The sequence below is a fragment of the Numida meleagris genome, chromosome 3 (assembly GCF_002078875.1).
Source record: "Numida meleagris isolate 19003 breed g44 Domestic line chromosome 3, NumMel1.0, whole genome shotgun sequence".
Classification (NCBI taxonomy): Eukaryota; Metazoa; Chordata; class Aves; order Galliformes; family Numididae; genus Numida; species Numida meleagris.
This window is the reverse complement of record NC_034411.1, coordinates 55988674-56008495: the sequence shown is the minus strand read 5'-3', so window position 1 is coordinate 56008495 and position 19822 is coordinate 55988674. Positions and strand designations below refer to the sequence as shown.

At 43.5% G+C, this 19822-nt stretch overlaps 1 long non-coding RNA gene across 1 annotated transcript; it reads right to left on the bottom strand.

Annotated features, from left to right (window-relative positions):
• On the bottom strand, window positions 13300–18905 carry LOC110396815. Its single transcript, XR_002437282.1, has 3 exons — window positions 18485–18905; window positions 14862–14982; window positions 13300–13501 (listed from the first exon to the last, which is right to left on the bottom strand). It is a non-coding gene; the product is annotated as an uncharacterized LOC110396815 (long non-coding RNA).

Sequence of the window (19822 nt, the reverse complement as noted above, 5' to 3'; positions counted from 1 at the left end):
TACTATTTCTCAATAAATACACTTGGAAATGTCATTTTCTGCACTATAACATTTTGTAAGACGTTTGGTTTGCGGTTGAAACCCTCAGTAAAAAATATCTCTTATAGGAACTGAGCATGACCTTGGACTCCTCTTAGGTATGTCTGTGCTGCCCATGTGATCCACATCAAGCAACTCTATGCCCTTGCAGTATGGTAATGACTAGCTCCCCTCTATGCTGTTTGCAAGGTACAGCCCTGTGGGAAACCTCCCTTGTCCTGCATCCAGGTTTCCTTACGAAGGACAGCCAATGTCTTGCTCCAGATTGCAGTTTGAGAGACAACACTTTTATTACGATGGCCTGGGGACAATTTGATGAGCTAGATACATAATGCATGAATTTAAATTCTCTTACCAATTCATTAACCAGTGTTATGCTAATATCTTTCTTATGGACGATAACCTCCAAAACATTGGTTGTTCAGGAGACAGACTGGAGCGCTCCAGGGAAGCTGAGCCCTGCAGAACTTCACATGCTGTCTTTGGGAGCGGTGCTTCATATAAGGGGCTGGTCTTGTTTTGAAAGATGCAGTCCCTCTGCAGTCTGCTTGCAGGGGCTTTAAAACAGTCATTTCAAAAGGCGGGGCTACAAGGTTACCAACACACATCACACATAATGTGATATTACAGCCTAGGAAACAGTACTGCAAGTGGCAGAGCCTTGGGCCTTGGTAACCACAGCACTTCAACCATAAAAAGCAGACTTTTTTATTTTTTTTTTTCTGGTTGCGTAGAAAAGAGAGAGAGAAAGCACAAGAAAATCTCACATTTAAATTAATTAATTTATTTATGTTGGGCAAGCAAAAAAAAAAAACCTTTGTCATACAAAGCACCATTTCTCAGACTTGGCAGATAAATTAGTCCTCAAACATCTATCTGAATGCGGTTTATTATAAATTTGCGTACGCATTCCAATAAAAATGAAGCATGAGAGCAAAGGAAAACGAAGCACACGGATTTAAACGAACTAGATCATATCAAGGAGTCAGGTTAAGAACAGAGGTTAATTAGACTTGATTTTTCTGCTGTGTTCTCAGTATCTAGGAAAATGAAGTGCAGCAGAGAAGCAGCAAATGGAAAGTGATTCATGTTTCCCAGGCTACTATACCACCTGCTGTGCTCTTCACCAGGAAGCACGTATTTTTGCTATTAAAAAAAATTAAAAATAAATAATTAGGAAAAAAAAAACAGTCCTACCAATCAGATCTGTTTGGAAAATATTAGAAATTTGTGACTTATTGAAACCAAAATATGTGTACACACAAGTGCGAATGAATAAAACATTTATATTCCTGTTTAGAGAAAGAGTGAATCGGGAGCCCATCATATCAGCCAGAAAAAAGTCTGAGCCATTGCAGGAGCCTGTTGACTATGGCTCTTAGCTGGGATATCAATTCTCTGATGCTTTTCCATCTTGTATGTTTTCATCTTGTTTGGGTTAGGATCTTCCTGCCTTCCAGTCTTCTGATTCATAATGGTTTGATCCCAGTGCTGAACATGAATGTTTCTGAAATAAAAAAAAAAAAAGAGGGTGAAAGATAAGGAAAAGAAAGAAGAACTAGAACTAGAACAACAACAACAACAACAAAACAGCACTAAAACCAGTATGCCCATTGTGAATGATTCTGGAAATGGAAAATATGTCCTGGACAGGATTTAGAAATTGAGAAGCTATGGTGAGCTGCCTGGTTGCCTCACAGCAGCCCTGCAGCCCCTGCCAGTGCCTGGGCACCCACATCTGTGGAGCAGGGCAGATATCTCAAAAAAAGGACACAGTGGCAAGAGAGAGAGATCCCATCCATCTGACAGCTGTGCTGCTTGCTTTCAGCAGCCCAAGAGAGCATTGCAGTTCACTAGCATACAATGTCTACTGCACACGGACATTTAAGTGTATTAATTTTCCAGAAAATAGTTAGCTGTTGTGGTGAAACCTTAGTAACAATTCAGCTGCAATTGATTTAATCCCTTGCTATTACAACACACTAATGGTTTTCACACTAAAAAGATGGTTTTCATTTATGTATGCATATTAATTTTCTCATGGAATAAATAACTCATCTGGTAGGAATAGGCAGTACTAAACAGGGACTGAAATTGACATTTTCTGTATGTTTTCTAGCAACAAATGAATATTCTCTTTCACCCATGCAGCTTGCTGTTCTGTTGATGACAGATGCACGCATACGTCTGTGTAAAACTTGCTTCATCATAAAAGCTGTTGTGTCTGGTGGCAGACTTGCTCCTGGCCTTGTGTGGCCATCTCTGTGATGCTTCCTTCTGCAATACTGATCCCTTCAGACTGCACTTTGTGTAGGGAAGGTTTTGATCAGGACTGGGTGTGCTGGTCCAGCTGCATGCTTAGTCCCTCCGCACATTACATAATAACAATGAAATGTCTTTTCCTCCTCTTCTAACTACATGGTTTAGCAGGTTTAGCTAAACCACATGTATTACAGCAGTACCTGATCCCATCCCCATTATTCATGAGGGTGGCGGGGGCAGCCTCTGAGCACCTTGCCTTCCCTGAACAGTATGCCCAAGAGCAAGGTCCCTTGTCTTCATGCTGGGTCAGTTTGATGTATGTCTGCCCCACCAGACAGCCCTTGCTGTTTAGTCTCTACCAGGTAGACTGGCAGCAGACAACAGCCACATGGCTGTGAGGCATCAATGGGAGATCTCTGCATCTCCCCAGCATGTCCCGTGAGCAGCCTATTATGCTATCTTCACAGGAGTGCATCAGTTTCAAACACTTTCTCACAGGTAAAGCTTTTAGTATGCTTAGGTTTTATGGCACAAGCTATGACTGGAGCATGGCATATACTTCTTCAGCTTATGCAAATGGGTGTTTACTGGAAACTCTTAATGGCATCTGTGCTTTGCAGTCACTCATGCTTAAAGCAAAACACAATTATTATTTTTTTTAAGTCACTGGGGGAGGGAAAGCTGAAGAGGTGGGGAAAGAATGGACCCAAATGCAGGGGAGGGCTGCTCAGCTCAAACAGCTTATGCACACTGATTTATGAAATGCAATCTTATTCTCAGCAATCACCACAAGCCATTGCCACATGGCAGCTGTGGGAGGTAATTAGCAAGGTCTAACTTCTCCTGTTACTCACTGGGAGCTAAAATCACAAGCCCTCAATAGTCTTGATGAGGAATAACTTTGTGCTCAACATTCACCTGGCTGGTGGGCAAGGTAGAGACAGTGTAACCACCTGGCCCCTGTGACTGGCTGGGAGTGGGGACAGACAGCCTTGCCAGGTCCTTTCTTGAGGTGGGAACCTACCTTGCTCACCCAGCCCCTCGACTTGCCTGCCACAGCCTCACTTGCTACCATCTTGGTGGCAGTGACCCACACAAGCATCTTGTCTGGACTGACCACCTAAGGAGCAAGGATTGCACCTCCCACTTGCTCCACTGAGCTGTTTTTACATCCTCCTTGAACAAAGTTGGTTCTAGTGGGGTTCTAGCAGGGAGAACTGATATACTGAGGGGGAAAATAACAACTTCAGTCCTCAAGAACTCAAGAACTTCTCAGCCCAAGGGGTAGCCCTAAAAATCCAAGCAGTTGCTAGTGTTTTTAATTTTTTCACTTTACCTCAACTGCTCAGAGTGAATTTTCTTCTCTGGTCATACAGCAGTTCCCTAAAAGTTGTCTATCTGTAATGGAAAGGCTGATTCAACCTTTAGACTAATAACTGGGAAAACACAATCATAAATGAAACAACATGTCAGTGTTCTGACAGTAATGAGGCACCTGCTTAGATGTTCACCTGTCCTTTTACAGGGCAATAATTTTATGACTGAAAAGTCTTGTTTTTAAACTTCATGTCCAGGAAGAAATAAAATCCTGGCCAACACTGCCTCGTTTAGCAGATGGTAACATTGTACATAATTAATGCATTAATTTTCATTCTTAAAACTAGCAAATGCAGCTGATGTGAATTTCCTCCTGAAAGCTGAATTTATTAGCTACAAAACAAAAAGCCTGTGCCAACTCTTTCAAGAAAATTATATCCTCTATTTCCCTCGCTTTCTCTTTTCCACCAGTGTCACCTGGATGGCTCTTCCTCTCCCTGCAGGAAACTTCAGAGTGCATGACAGCTTTCTCCTGTCCCTTTTACTCTTCCATATGTTTTCACAATAAAGGTTTCTGTCCCTCACCTCCATGTAAAACATGGAAAGGCTGTCACTTGTTTGCTGAAAATGTCTTTAAATTCATCAGCTCTCCCAGACCTAATAAGCTGACATGTTTACAGTGTTAAAGGAAATCAGGTGTTTTAATGTTAAATGAAAAAAAAACCCATATTTATGTAGTGTTATAATAATACCGGTTGCCTGGTGTTTCTCAGTCTATTCATCACACAGCAATCTCCCCACAAGATGCTGTGGAGTCTGCATGCTATAATGCTGTGCAATAATAAGCCTGAATTCACCATAAATACCACAGCATAGTGACCACAGCAGCAGGGCATGTGTAAGGAAACAGGCATCCCCCAGGCACATGGGAGCATGGAGCTCAGGAAACCTTGGGATCCTTCCTTTGAAGGGTAGAAGCCTGTCCCATCCTATAGAGGAATCTCCTGTTTTATGATGTTTTTTTCCTGACACAGCAGTATCTCAACAGAGGAGGGATGACACAAATCAATTCTGCATACAGTTTTCAAATCTACTGTGTTGAAGTTCTCTGTGAGCCATTTCTCCCATAAGAAAAAATTCAAAACATCCCTCCACCTCAATGCCCTGAAGCAGGATGTAGGTAGGACTCAGCTGGGTATCAGCCTAGAAAGGTGAGGCTGGAGTGCGTGTACACGTGTGTGCATGTGCATACGGAGGCATCCACAGCACAGGCAGTAGACAGTGGTACCCCTGCACCAAGATGGGTTTTGTAGTCACCTAACCTAGCCTCTGAATTTAGTCATTAGATGCACAACCCCTGGTGACAAGACAGGGGGATTCAGTCATTTCCATTGAAGTGAATAAAAGCAGGGTCCCTTTTGCAAGCCACACCTGAGAAGGTAAAAACCACATAGGAAGTAGTTCTGTGTAATTTATTGGAGGTTTGGACACTGACTTCTCCCGTTACAGAATTCCCCCAGTCAGTGTGGCATCAGAATAGCAAGTTCTCAGAATAGCGAGTTCTCTTAATAGCAAGTTCTCTTTATTGTGTTTTACACACACCTTATATATCCTTCACTCGTAAGCAGTAACTCCACTCACGGTTAATTATCCTTAAGTTCTTCACAACAACGTAGATAACAATGGGTTGCTTAACTGTCCCAGAAGTGACCACATTAGCTGTGCATACTAAAGAGTATTCTGTTTACGCCTTAGCCCTGTCTCCAGACTCCGGAGGCCTCATAGAGATAAGATCTACCAGAGTCTGTTGGGCTCTTTGTTGTTAAATCTCCCCCCACAACTTCTTCAGAGTTTGAGTGGCTAAACACTCTGGATGGTGGTGCACATCCCAGGCTATCATTTACATGTGGTTTTCCAAGCTCCTACCTCACTGCAGCTGGGCTGAACGTCCTTCAATCTGAATGTGGGTTAGCGAGAGAAATATTTTATTTACCACCCATGTGTCACTTGTTCCCACACTGAAATACACCACTACCCATCACTCACACCATGTTCACAGAGGTCTGCGTAGATGTGTTAACGCCATGGGCCTTCTCCTGGGTCCCAGCATAATTATTCCAAAAATCGTGTAGAAAAGAGCAGTCAGAGTAGGCAGGTAGAATCCCAATGACTTTTATTTAATAACCAGAAGTTCTCTTCTCTCTTCTCTTCTCTTCTCTTCTCTTCTCTTCTCTTCTCTTCTCTTCTCTTCTCTTCTCTTCTCTTCTCTTCTCTTCTCTTCTCTTCTCTTCTCNGCGGGGGGGTCCCTCGGGGGTCCCCGTTGAGGCGGAGGCGCCGGGGGTCGAGGTCCGGGCCGGGGGGGGGTCCGGGGGGGTCGGTGCCCCCCGGGAAACTGCAGCTCCTGGAGCGTTTCTTCACCAGCCCGGCCCCTTCGGCCTCGTCCTCCTCATCTTCATCCTCCTCGGGGTCACGTGGGGGTGCCGCGAGGTCACGTGGAGGGGGCCCGGGGTCACGTGAAGAGGGCCCCGGCTCGCCTAAGGGAGCCTCGGGGTCACGTGGGGACCTGCTGGGGTCACGTGGGGAGAGCCCCGGCTCGCCTAAAGGCGCCTATGGGTCACGTGGGGAAATCTTGGGGTCACGTGGGGACTTCCTGGGGTCACGTGGGGAGAGCCCCGGCTCGCCTAAAGGCGCCTTTGGGTCACGTGGGGACTTCCTGGGGTCACGTGGCGACCTCCTGGGGTCACGTGGGGAGAGCCCGGGGGGCTTCGGGGAGAGCCTGGGGTCACGTGGGGACGCTTCGAGGTCACGTGGGGGCGACGCGAGGTCACGCGGGGACGCCCCGGGGTCACCTGAGGGCGCCTTTGGGTCACGTGGGGATCTCCTGGGGTCACGTGGGGACGCGTCGAGGTCACGTGGGGACATCCCGGGGTCACGTGGGGGTATCCTGGGGTCACGTGGGGACAGCCCGGGGGTCTTCGGGGACATCCCGGGGTCACGTGGGGACAGCCCGGGGTCGCCTAAGGGCGCCTCGGGGTCACGTGGGGACAGCCCGGGGTCACGTGGGGACGCCTGGAGGTCACGTGGGGGCTGCCGGGACCCCCTCCTCGGGGACCCCTCGGGGTCACTCGGGGTCGTTCGTCCCCTCCCCCCCCTCCCGTTGGGGGACCCCCCGGGGTCACGTGGCGGACTTTGGGGGTCACGTGGGGACACCCCGGGGCTCTTCGGGGACGTGCCGGGGTCACGTGGGGGCGCGGGACATCCCCCATCCCCCCCCCAGGGGAGGGGACCTCCCCTCCCCTCCCCATATTCTCCTATTCTTCACTGTCCAAGTCTCCACACAGCTTCTTATATCCTCATTGAACTTTTCTGTCCTGCTCCATGTAATGATGGAGTAGGCCTATAATGTGCTGTTTCTAAGAGGAGTTGCTGAAGATTTTCTGTCTGTAAATACATCCACTTTCATAGATAAGATGCATTTGTAGAAAATGCATCTTACCTGGCAGTCACCTCTTGTCCATCCTCCCACTGGACAGCTATCAGACTCTACTTCAGGGTTTTATGTTAGAGCAGGAAACATCTGAAGAACATGTGGTTCCTTACTTCCTTCCACTGGTTGTGTTTGCTGAAGGTTAATATCAACTTTCCTTATAACACCAATGGTAGTCTGGAGCTTAGTAAGTTTTTTTGCACCTGTAAATGCAAGCATTCAAGTATGCAAACCTACAAACACTTGACACTCAAACTGACAGCCAAGATTAATAAAGGAAGCTTATCTCTGCAGTGAAGACTGTAATAGCGATCTTTGCACTGACAAAACAGCAATGATCTGATACAGTAACACCACCGAATAAAACATCTGGCTGTAGAAAGCAGACATTGAATGCTGTGACAACAGATCATTTTAAATGGTTTTCAGAGGACGATGTGTGTAAACAAATGGATAACTTTGTTTCACATCTTTCTGAATTAAAAGATTGTGAACCTCTATCTCTGGTAATCACTAATTTCAATGGGGAAATGTATTACAAGAAAAAAATTGTTATGATAAATCATCCCATTTTACTCCTGTCCTTATAACTTGAAGCCATTTTTACCATTAAATTTTCTTTCTCAACTCTCACAATAGTGAATTTATGATCAGTTTCCATGACACTCTTATGTGAGGAAGCAACTTTCAGAGCTTTTATAATTGTGGATTTCAGGATAGTGTAATGTGTAAAAGAAACCAGAACTCTTGCGTTACTGTTGGGATTTATTAGAACAGTCAGGAACAAAGCAAATGTGTTGATATTTCCTTTGTTAAAAACAACAAACCAAATAACAAAGTGTGCAGACTCTGGAAGCTGATGCTGGTTGATATGCTTCTTTAACACTTTTCCATCTTTGTGCTCAATCTTGAGTTCCTCAACAGTTTTCAGTGTGTACATTACTGTCCAAATGCAGAGCCTTTGTCGTGGTCCAGGACACCTTTCTGTGGCTGATCACACACTTCTACTTTCACAGCAGATCAGTGCTATGCAGCATTAGTGCCTAGTTTGGAAAAGTCATGTTCAGTCATGTATTTTTTGCTACTTTTGGGCAATAAGGCCAAGAAAAAGAAGACTGCCTTGTTTTCTACAGATATGAGCAGGTAGCTGGAGAACCATAAGCAGTCCCAAGCTCATAGATGGGGGAATGGCCACTATTATCTGTTGACCTGTTCAGCAGGAGTATACTTACCTGCTTGAAGCCATTTCTTCAGATAAACTGATTTCTCCCAAGAAAGACTTTCTTCTGGTTTTTTTTTTTCCTTAAAAATCTGAATCTGACTGTATCATTTGTCCACTGAGAAAGCCACCCCTGATGAGGGACAAAGCCTAGTAATAGGAGAATTGAAAAGTTCAGTGAACAATCTGGTGGCCTTCTATGATGGAAAAACAGAATTGGTGGACAAAAGAAGTGCAACTGATGCCATCTACCTGGATTTGTGCAAGGCTTTTGACATGGTCCCACAGCAGATCCTTATCTCTAAATTGGAGATACATGGGTTTGAAGGCTGGACTATTCTGTAAATAAAGAACTGGTTGGATGATCACAGTCAGAGGGTTGTGGTCAATAGCTCTACGTCCAGGTGAAGGCTGATCATGAGTGGTGCCCCCCAAGGAGGTCCATCTTGGGACTAATGCTCTTCAACATCTTTATCAATGACCTAAACAGTGGGATCGAGTGTACCCTCAGCAAGTTTGCTGATGACACTAAACTGAGTGCTGCTGTTGACACAATAGAAGAAAGGGATGCCTCACAGAGGGACTTAGACAGGCTTGAAAAGTGGGCCCATGAAAACATACTGGGGTTCAACAAGGTCAAGTGCAAGGTGTTGCATTTGGGTCAGGGATATCCCAGATATGTGTACGGACTGGGAGAACTCATTGAGAGCAGCCCTGTGGAAAAGGACTCAGGGTCCTTGTGAACAAAAAGCTGGACATGAACCAACAGTGTGTATTTCCAGCCCAGAAGGCCAACTGTATCCTGGGCTGCACCAAAAGAAGAGTGGCCAGCAGAGAGAGGGAGGTGAGTGCCTCCCTCTGCTCTGCCCTCGTGCGGCCCCATCTGGAATACTGCATCCGGGCTTGGGGCCCCTGGCACAAGAAGGATGTAGAGTTGTTGGAGCAGGTCCAGAAGACGGCCACAAAGATGATCAGAGGGCTGGAGCACCTCTCCTATGAAGAAAGACTGAGGGAGCTGGGCTTGTTTAGCTTGGAGAAGTCTCCAAGGAGACCTCATTACAGCTTTCTAGTACTTGAAGGGAGCTTATAAACAAGAGGGAAACTGTCTTTTTACACATTCTGGTAGTGACAGGGCAAGTGAGAATGGTTTTAAACTAAAAGAGGAGAGATTTAGATTAGATATTTGATGGAAATTCTTTACTGAGAGGGTGATGAGGCACTAGAACAGGCTGCCCAGAAAAGCTGTGGATTCCCTATCCCTGAAGGCATTCAAGGCCAGGTTGGATGAGGCCCTGGGCAGCCTGATCTAGTGAGTGGCAGCCCTGTTCATGGTAGGAGGATTGGAACTGGATGATCTTTAATGTCTCTTCCAGCCTTAGCATCCTATGATTCTATGAATAAAAGCTCAGCAATTCTGAAACATATACTCCCTTGCCAGCTCTGGCCCAGGTACTCAAAGCTAGTCTCACATTCAGTGATTTCTGTTTTGAGGCATGGTGGATGCTTTCACAAGTATGAGCCATTTCAGTCTTCCTTCCAGGATTCTTCAGGAGAGTTTAGGCATGTGCCATGTTTTTTACGAAAAGCCATCCCAGATCTGATCAGGCAGACTGCCCATCAAGTCTAACCCCCTGTCTCTGAGCTCAAACAAGAAAAAGCTTTCAGGAATGAAGAAGAGGCTGTGCCCCATCTAGAATAGTTTTCTTCCAGTATTTCAGCAGCTACTGGTTTAAGAGAGTAGGCTGTCAAACTGTATACATAACTACCTGCACTTATGAGATTGATTATATTTTTGCCATCTAAAAATCCAGTCTTTTCTGAAACCAGTCATAGTGTTTCCCTCAAAACTTCACTTGGCAGTCAAATTTACAGGTCATCTATAACTGTTTAGAAAACATGTCTCTTTCTATTATGAATTTATTCTCTCAGTATTATTTGGTATTGCCTGTACAATATTATGGGCATATAAGAAATGTAGAATGTAGGGAAAGTGGAATAATAATAATTACTTTCAACTTCTGTCAAGTGGACATGGCGTGTAAGAAAAGGTTACTTGTATTTGATGCTGACACTGCATTTTTTCTGGTGTCTTCTTCCTACTTGCACCTTTCAAGAGGTTATTTACTTTTTACACTCTGTTGTGCATAGCTTTACATTCAGCAAAGACATCTGGGATAGCTGAAACAATGTTTAGATATATCTCTTTTTCATCAATTGCTGATGGAGTATCTCTGTTCTTACAGTATATTTTTAATTTATTTTGTTTCCAGTCTCTGACACATCCTCTAGTTTATTTTGTACTTTTTTTTGCAAAAATTATCTTCTTCCTATGTAATTTTAATTAAGCACTTGGACTATTTCATGTTTATTGCTTTCCTTTTAAAAACAGTTATAACAATTCATTTCTATTCATGTTTGTGCTAGGTGCTTCCAGTCAATAGAGAACACTGGATCAAAAGATTTAGACAGAATTTCAGTTACACGACTCTAGCTCTTATAATCTATGCTTGAGGCACGCCAAGGAAATAAACATTTTGCAATGGCTGAGCAAGTTTGGAAGTTAAGGAATTAAAAATACATTGTACCACAGCATTAGCCCACTTTTGGGACGAGTCAAACATCTCCCTAGGATGTGGCAATAATGTCATGGAGATCATTTGAAGAGAAGATTATGTTTCATGGCCCATTTACTCAGAGGTAGTGACAGTCTGAGATTTACTCAAGAAAACTTTCTGGTATTGCTATCTCTGAAGCTGATGATCATCCAATAAACTGAGCTCACATGTGCAACATTACGGAAATGTCAGTTCCATAGCATACTATCTGCAGTTAAGTTTTTTCAGAATTGTGTAAGCAGTCTTGTAATTTTTTTGAGAGATAAGAGGATACATGTGCCCTGTAGCATTTGGCCTTGGCTGGAATATGATGGCTTTGGTGATGGTAGACAATCCAGTAAGTACATTTGTTGTTACAGTATGCCTCTCGGCCAGGCAATGCTTCTCCTGCAAGCCAAATTTATGTCTCAGACAAAAAGCATAATTTATCAGCTAAGTGGACCAGAATTATTGTTGCCCACAGAAGTAAAAGGAAGAGCATTCACAGATGACAGGAGTGTTTTCCAAAGAGTTTGCACTGCAGTGTGGGGCTTTTCCAGTTTGCAATGTGTTAGAACAAGCAGAGATAAATGGGTAGATTGGGATCTCTGTAACTTTATCACTCCATGCTTAACAAGGCAACAACTTGTCCATAGAGACATTCCCAAAAGACATTCCATAAGACCTCTGGAGCCATGACTGGATTTCCAAAGAAGCCAGGAAAAAATAGAGCATTTTCATTGAATGAGTTTCCTTTCTACTGAGGTCATAGCATATTGAGAGAGGTTAATTTGGATATCTGCAAAATGTTCCTGGACTCTCCCTCACTTAAAAAAGAAACAGCATTCCCATACTCTTCTTTGTAGAGAGGCTTAATAGTAAAACAAGTTGCCAGCAGTCTTTAGCAGAAGAAGGCTCTGCCTTCTTTTATATGCGTGTTCAGGCAGCACAAGTGTCCTCTATTGGCTCATTCTAGGAGAAACAAATGGAACAGAGCTGGTGGGCCAATCTCATAGGTATCTGATACCCTAAATTCCTTGGACCTCAGCCATTTTAATAGTACACTTAGTCATAGCATTATTCACAATAGTTGTCAGTCTCCAAAAGACTTTGCCAGTGCTATTACATCTTCCAACATACTTTAGTTCAGTTGATGGAGAGCATCTGTTGTCCTGAGATGTGAGGCTGGATATATTCATTTATTTCCCCCCCAGAATGGGGTACTACAGAATGCCTCTCCTCCAAAGAGTGAAGACTAGCTATAGTCTAACTATGTTCTTCATTCTAACTGTAGTGACTTCTTGAAGTCTTTCCTGGTACACAGCATCTTGGTCAAAGTGATGTGGGTTGCAGTGTTGCAATAGCAAATCTACTTTAATCTGGGAACTGACTTCAGTCTGGAGAAGAGGAGGCTCAGGGGAGACCTTATTGCTCTCTATAACTACCTGAAGGGAGGTTGTAGTGAGCTGGGGGTCGGCCTCTTCTCGTAACTAGTGACAGGATGAGGGGGAGTGGCCTCAAGTTGCACCAGAGGAGATTCAGTCTGGATGCTAGGAAATACTACTTTTCTGAAAGAGTGGTCAGGCACTGGAATGGGCTGCCCAGGGAGGTGGTGGAGTCACTGTCCTTGGAGGTGTTCAAGGAATGTTTAGGTGTTTTGCTGAGAGGCATGTTTTAGTGGGATTATTGGTGGTAGGTGGATGGTTGGACTGGATGATCTTGTAGGTCTTTTCCAACCTAGCTAATTTTATGATTCTATGATTCTATGACTGAAATTTACAGGCAATAGTAGAAATATCATTGTTCTGAAACAACCTAATTTTTTATTCTTAGCACCTAACAAACTTTTCAGCAATTCTCAATTGAAGTTTAAGATTAATGTTACCTCGTCCACCACTCAGCACCCTGACACAAATGGCACGCAGGTTACAGCTTTTCATTTTGAAGGCAGAACTGATTTTAATAATATGGTACTCTAAGCAAAGGATTCTGTGAAATACTTCACATTTCAATTGCACCTCCAAGACAAAAAAAAAAAAGTCACCACAAAAGCCTGGAAATGACGAGTAATGTACCTATTCACTTTCTGGGAGGACTAGTACAGTCTCAGACAGAGACATATTAGTAATGTTAGTCATGTTGGTCAGAAAATGCTAGTACTCTTTCTCAAAGGTGATTTGAACTACTAATGGAAAAGTCCTGAAAAGTTTAGGGAGAGAAAAGGGACCGATAAAAAAGATAAATCCAGAGATAAATTCTCTGCTTTTGGAAGAAATTTTCAGGTAGAAAGAAAACCACTTACAAAAATGTTTCATTTGTTAAACAAACAAACAGACAAACAAAACCCCAACATTTTAGTTTAAGATTGTTTTTCACTTCTAGTTCTTTTACTGAAAAACTGAGACACTGCCCAAAATGACCTTCAGACTTTGAGGGGTGATGAGGCTGAAGCAAGTGATTGCACGATGAAAGCCTGTGTGCAAGACCAGGACAGAGCTTCCTCCTCCTTCTCCTCCTCCTCATTCTACACTGCTTTCTGGGCTGAGGATCCTCCCGCTGCCATCCTGGGAGTCCACAGGACTTCTAGAGTGAAAGGGAGGAGACATGATGTGAGAGCAACTGGGAGATGTGAGAAGCTAAGAAAGAAGAAGAGGATGCAAAGCATGGCCTCTTCTCAGTGCCAAATTGGGCCAGGTGTACAAAAAGCTCTCTGGATGAAACTGGGCTGGGAGAAGCACAGAGCTGAGCTAGGATGGAGCCAGGGCTATTATTTCTCCTGCCAGCCTCTGGAAGCAGAGATAAACAGGTGTCACGTTGTGGTTTAACCTGGCAGCCAGCTTAGCATTGCTCAGATGCTCGCTCACTCTCCCCATGTGTGATGGGGGAGAGAACCAGAAAGGTGAAAGTGTAAGAAATTTTGGGTTGAGATAAAGACAGGTTACTAGGTAAAGCAAAGCTGCACATGCAAGCAAAACACAAGAAGGAATTAATTCACTGCTTCCCATCAGCAGCCAGATGTTCAGCCACTTCCAGGAAAGCAGTTTCTTGGGAAGACAAATGTCATCATTCTGAACATCCCCTGCTCCCTCCTTCTTTACCCTAGCTTTTATTGCTGAGCATGATGTCATATGAGAAAATCCTGTTGTTGGGTTGGGGTCAGCTGTCCTGGCTCTGTCTCCTATCAACTTCTTGTGCAATCCCAGCTCTTTGTTGGCAGGGCAGCACAAGGAGCAGAGAAGTCCTTGGCTCTATGTAAGTCCTTCTCTGCAACAACTAAGTAATTGGTGTGCTAGCACCACTATTTTTATCAAAAATCCATAACACAGCATCATACAAGCTTCGACAAAGAAAATTAACTTTATCCCAGCCAAAGCCATGACACATGTGAACATCTATGTGATTGTTCTTGACCCAAGTTTTGAAACCTATGAATACTCACAGTACACTCTCTGTGCAGATTTTCCCTTTTCTCATACAGGCAGACCCCAGGAGACAGTGCTGCAATTGCTGTAACTGCAATTCTAAATACCTGCACTCCAGAAATGTTTGGGTGGGAATTTGTAACTTTTGCATCTTAAACTTATATCCAGTTGTAGGCAGTATTCACAAGATGTCTGCCCAAGCAGTACTGCTTGTGGTCTGACTATTCTTTGACTGCAGGCACTGTCGATACACGGGGAGACTGGTGTCACCTATGCAGAGCTCAGAACTCATTTCAGCATGGGATTGGATCTGTGCAGGTTCTGATCCAGGCAGCTGGTGAGTGCAAGAAGCAGGGAGCTGAGGATCCCCATGATGAGTGTATTTCATGGCAGAAAAAGCTGGAAAACAAAAACTTGTGGCTGTAGCTTTTGCACCCACTGAGGCGTTGGCTCTGGCTGCTGGCTTTGGAGTGTGGGACCCCACCACCTCCTGATTCTGACCACACACTTGGACTATTTACCTGAGGGAAGGTGGCATTTACAATAGCATCATTTTCTCCTCCAGAGCTGCCCGTTTTCTCTTCCAGAGCTGGAAATCAGCAGACATTCATGCACCTTTCCGTTTAGCTGCAAAGGTTACCGCTGTCGACCAAGCAAAAGAAAGCTTGTAAATATTCCCACTCTTGGGAAGCAGATGCGAAAATCTGCATGCTCCCATGTGCTCGGCCCTGCACGGTGCAGCTCGGGGCCGGCCCGCAGGCCGGTAGTTCCCAGCCGCAGCAGCAGGGGTCAGCCCGCTCTAAAGCTCCACCTGAGACCGGATTCTCTGCACAGTCGCAGCAACACCTCTCCTTTCCTCTCTCCCTTCCGACTGCCCGCGATAAACGTGAGCTGCAAATAAGGTTGTGTTTAGACAGGGAAGTGGTGGGAATTTTCTCTGAGTAAAGACAGGAGGATCTCTCCCGGTGGAAAGGCTTTCGAGCAGTTTACAGTATTTGCCTGTAATTGTACACATTCTGTGAACAAATCACATCCACTCATTTATTATCCGCACTAAACAAGGCAGTAGGTCTGGTACACAGGTGTGTCACTCACCCTGTTGCAGACTGGAGACATCCGTAGTGGAATGTAATTTTTCCACCCAGGGATTAGTTATGTTAATGCAGTGTCAGAGGTGACCAGTTTTGGGAGATGGGGACAAAGGGGGATATGGGAGTGAGAAAAAATAAGGTGAACTAAATGTTCACAGAAACTTGGAATAAAATTACCCAGAACAAGTGCTTGCTTTCTCCTATGACATGTACAAAAGATTGATGGATTTTGGTTTTTAACAATAATTCTTATTTAAAATTTAAGAATTTCTGTAGATTCTGATAGCTTCATCAAAAAGGCATAGAATTTGATGGGAGCTTTCCCTGGGCTTTCAATCATGGCATATATATCAGTTGGATTTACTTATCCTAGGAGTTGTAATGAGGAATAGATTGTTTGAGGCTAGAACATCTAGGACATTACTTCTGATTAAAGCAGATTCCCTGTCTAATACATGTGCACCTCCTGTCAATTACTGTGATTGTTTTACATGTTATATGCAGGGTATTTGAGACTCAGATTCCTGCAGGAGCAGAGGTACATGTTTAAAGGAAAGACTACACATGCAAACAGACATGCACACGTATGTTGTGTGCCACTCTTCTATGCCTGTGCGTTTCACCTTGTACATGAGCAGTGCAGTAGGATTGGTGTGGCTTGGACAATGGACTGAACTCTAAAGCCAAACCATGTCTACCAAAAATTAACCCATTCCTTCCTGACCTTCCACTATGCTGTAACAGGATGCCTTTATCTCTTCAGAGAATAGCTAGAAAGAGTGATCCTCGGTTCCTACTGTGCATCGACACATGAGTTTCGCTGTTCTCACAGCCTTGACATATATTTGCTGCAACAAGCTCTGGACTCTCAGTTCATGTCTTTCCAGCACTTGTACAGATAATGTAGCCTGAAACTTTTAATGTATGCCTAAGATTACACCATGTCGGCACTCATTCCCTGGCTTGTCTGAAAGTTTTTCATCATCTTGGCCAGGAGTTTCCATTCTCTTTGGCCTCTAGAAACATCAGGCAACCCCTGTACAATTTATTGCAGTTTATAGTTTCTACACATAGATGTCATTTCCAAAATATTCATTAAAAAAATTAGTCATTTACAATAAATGTTACATTTTTACAAGAAAATGCAGTGATTATTTATTAAACATCTGGATTTTTTCATCATCACTTCATAATGGGGATGAGCCTGAACTGGAACACCTGATCTGACTTTTCTTCTGACTCTTGGAGAATTTCAGATCCAAATTCTTGAAGGCTGTGACTGTCTTCATTTTGAGTCTTCTACGGTGCTAAGCACATTGTTGGCACTTAACAAATAAACAATAGTAATCCAAATCTGGACCAAAGATAAATTGCTGGATTGTATCTGTACTTTATTTTAAAAAAGCATACATCTTTGACATTACCCTTACTGCATCAGATGCAGATCCTTCTTTCTCCTGTAACCGTGACAAATTGGAATCAGAATGTAGAATCTCCAGCCCATCACTCACAGAGCAGCAAGGAAAAAGCACCATCCTACATGGTAGCTCCTGTCATAAAACAGAGGTCTAAATTGGGATGACAGAGAGGCTTTTACACAGGAGCAGTAGGGTAACAACAACTCAAACCATGGCAGCACTTGCCACAAAGCCCCCATAGGCTGTGGTGCACCTAGGGTGGAAAATTGAGCTGCACATCATTGCTGCTTTACATGGACAGTGGTTCTGGGGTTTAGGCCACTGCTTGGAAGTGTTCAGATTAGTAAGCTAAATAAATAAATAAATAAATGACTGAGGAGCATCTCAAATTGTCCTCTCTCAGGAAAGGAAAATAGCCATCCTTAACAGGAACAGGCCCAAATGCAGCAGTGCAGTAGCATTTATTGTAATCTGTGCTGCTTTGGTCCAAAAGCCATAGTATATTTTCCTTAGCATCTGTTTTTGGATATTTGTGCTTCACAGTGGAAATGAAGAAATGGTAAAAACTTCTGGCAGTCTGCAGAGAACAGAAGGAGAGAACATAGATGGAAAAGCACTCCAGCAGAGGTGGAGTAATGGCAACTGATATGCAAGGGAAAGTCATAGGAAACAATGCAATCTAACTTGTTCCAGCTGCCTGAGCAATCACATGGACAGTGCCAGATGTAATATAGCTCTGGTTAGCATGAGCTGAAATGTGGGATAGCCTCCAAAAACAAGGAAGGGGAGAAGAGAAGAAGCAGCTTGTTTGTGAACAAAAGACTAAACTATTTGGTTGCTAAAATACACGGAAAGAAGGTATCCCCTCCCTTTGTCCCATGTGGGAATCACATCTAATCTGGAGAAAAAAAACGAAAAGAAAAAGGGAATTAGATTGTGGTTGGGCTGAATCCTTATGATAAACAACGGAGGCTACGCTGAACGGTGAGGAGATCTTGGGGAGTGTTATTTTGGTTGTGCAGCAATTCAGTCCAATGTTTTAACAAACCACTGCTGCTCTGTTTGAGAAACTGCATTTTTTAAATGTGAATCAACTGGGGCAAGTCACAACACAAAAGCAGCTCCAAGAGCCCCTCAGTTAAGTGTAGGGTGTGTTGGCGGCCCGTTCCTCCTGTGATTATGATGTAGGATGGAGGGCCTGAGCTACCTTGTGGCTAGTTACCTAGGGTACAAATGGCCAAGGACTATGGTATCTCTGAGCCCAGCTTATGTGGCCAAAAAAAAGAGAGCAAATAAGCTTATTTTGCTGAAATTCTGACCTCTTCCATCTACTGGTCCTTTACCTAACTCTGTCTTTGATAATGCTATGATATATTCAGTCATTTCCATGACTGTTGAGTTTACCGTTCCCCCCAGGCCACTTAGATGATGAAGGAAGCCCAGAAGCATCATATAGACCAGATTGCTTTGTCCATCCCATTGCCTGCCTCCAACTGTTCCCCTTTCCACAAAAGTGGGGCTGAGCACGAAGCGGGCAGGAGAGGTGGTGGGGCTTTTCCAAGGTTGCTTTGCAAAAGAGCCCTCCAATATGGAAGGATCATTCTGCCTTGGATTCTAGAGCACTTTAAAAAATACCTTCAAGTTGTCTTTCCGTTTTTAACTTGCTCGTGCTGTCCCCATGAGGGGGGAGGATCCAGCTGTTCAATTTGCGTGAAGAAGCAAGCCAATCTGTAGAATGCACTTTGAAGGAAAGGATGCTGTGCTGGTTCCACAGAATTTTAAAGTGACTTGACAATGACTGATTATTAGTCAATACTAAAGTGAAAAAAAGTAGCAGGAGATGGGAAGCATTATTATTCCCATTTTACAGAAATAATTGAAGACATGGAGAACTCAGACAATTTATTTACTCTGGGATTTTTGTCCAGCACTGTTCTCCCTCTGACATAGAAGTCACAGCTCTGAGAATGGCAGCAGGCACTGCATGAACATAGCTCAGCCACTTGTCACATTTCTCAGTTAGGAATATAAGTTAGCTTTGCATAGAGTGGAAAAAAAAACAAACCTGAAAATCTTCAATCTAATTAAAGAATGGGCTTCAACAGGAAAATTTCTACTCCAATCACAGTTTCTGAGCACTGATGTAGTTGTCTTTACTGCACATATGATCAATTATCATAGAGTTAACATTTATAGATGTTGCTTCATAATGTAGATAGGACTGCTCCTTCCCCCACAACCACAGTCTATTTGAGGGATAAAAGCTGCTGCTTTCTTACAATCAACATTCCATCAGTCTTTTAAATATCAGATTCACATTGAGCTCTTGTCACAGAAACACTTTACATTTATCACCTGGCATGTGCCACCTTTGTGCCCTTTTTCCCAGGGACACCACTTCTGTGGAAATATTAATTAATGACAAATTGCATTTGTATAATCTTGTGAAATGTTTTGACTACTAAAGTTGTTTCATAGCAGTTCATTAAAGGACACATAAAGTATTTAAGTTTACATTTTATAAAAAGATCAGGAATGCTCTGGCTGATAGCTTTCTTTCTATTGAGCATCTGTTTCCTATTTTTTTTAACGGTTTACAGCAGTGGTTGGCCAGTTCCGTACTAATAGTTGATCTTAACTGGATCAAAACATTGTAATTTCTTAACAAAGGTTAGAGAATGTCCTTCTAACACAGCTTCCTATGACTGCAACCAACAATGTCTGTACATCAACATCTGGTTTCAAAATATTAAAAATGATAAACACTTCCAGATACAATCCATCTGGCCTCCCAAAGTTCTACATCTGCGTAACTTTACTTTCCTTTAAAAAACCAAACACAGGCTTAGTTTGGCCCTGCTACATTACTGAAGAATCTTCCTCCCTCAAAGTGCAGGGCAAAGCCCATGGTCAAATTTTGTTGGAAGTGTTGTGTCTAATGTTGGCTTTATTAGTAACTGATAAGCGGAAATT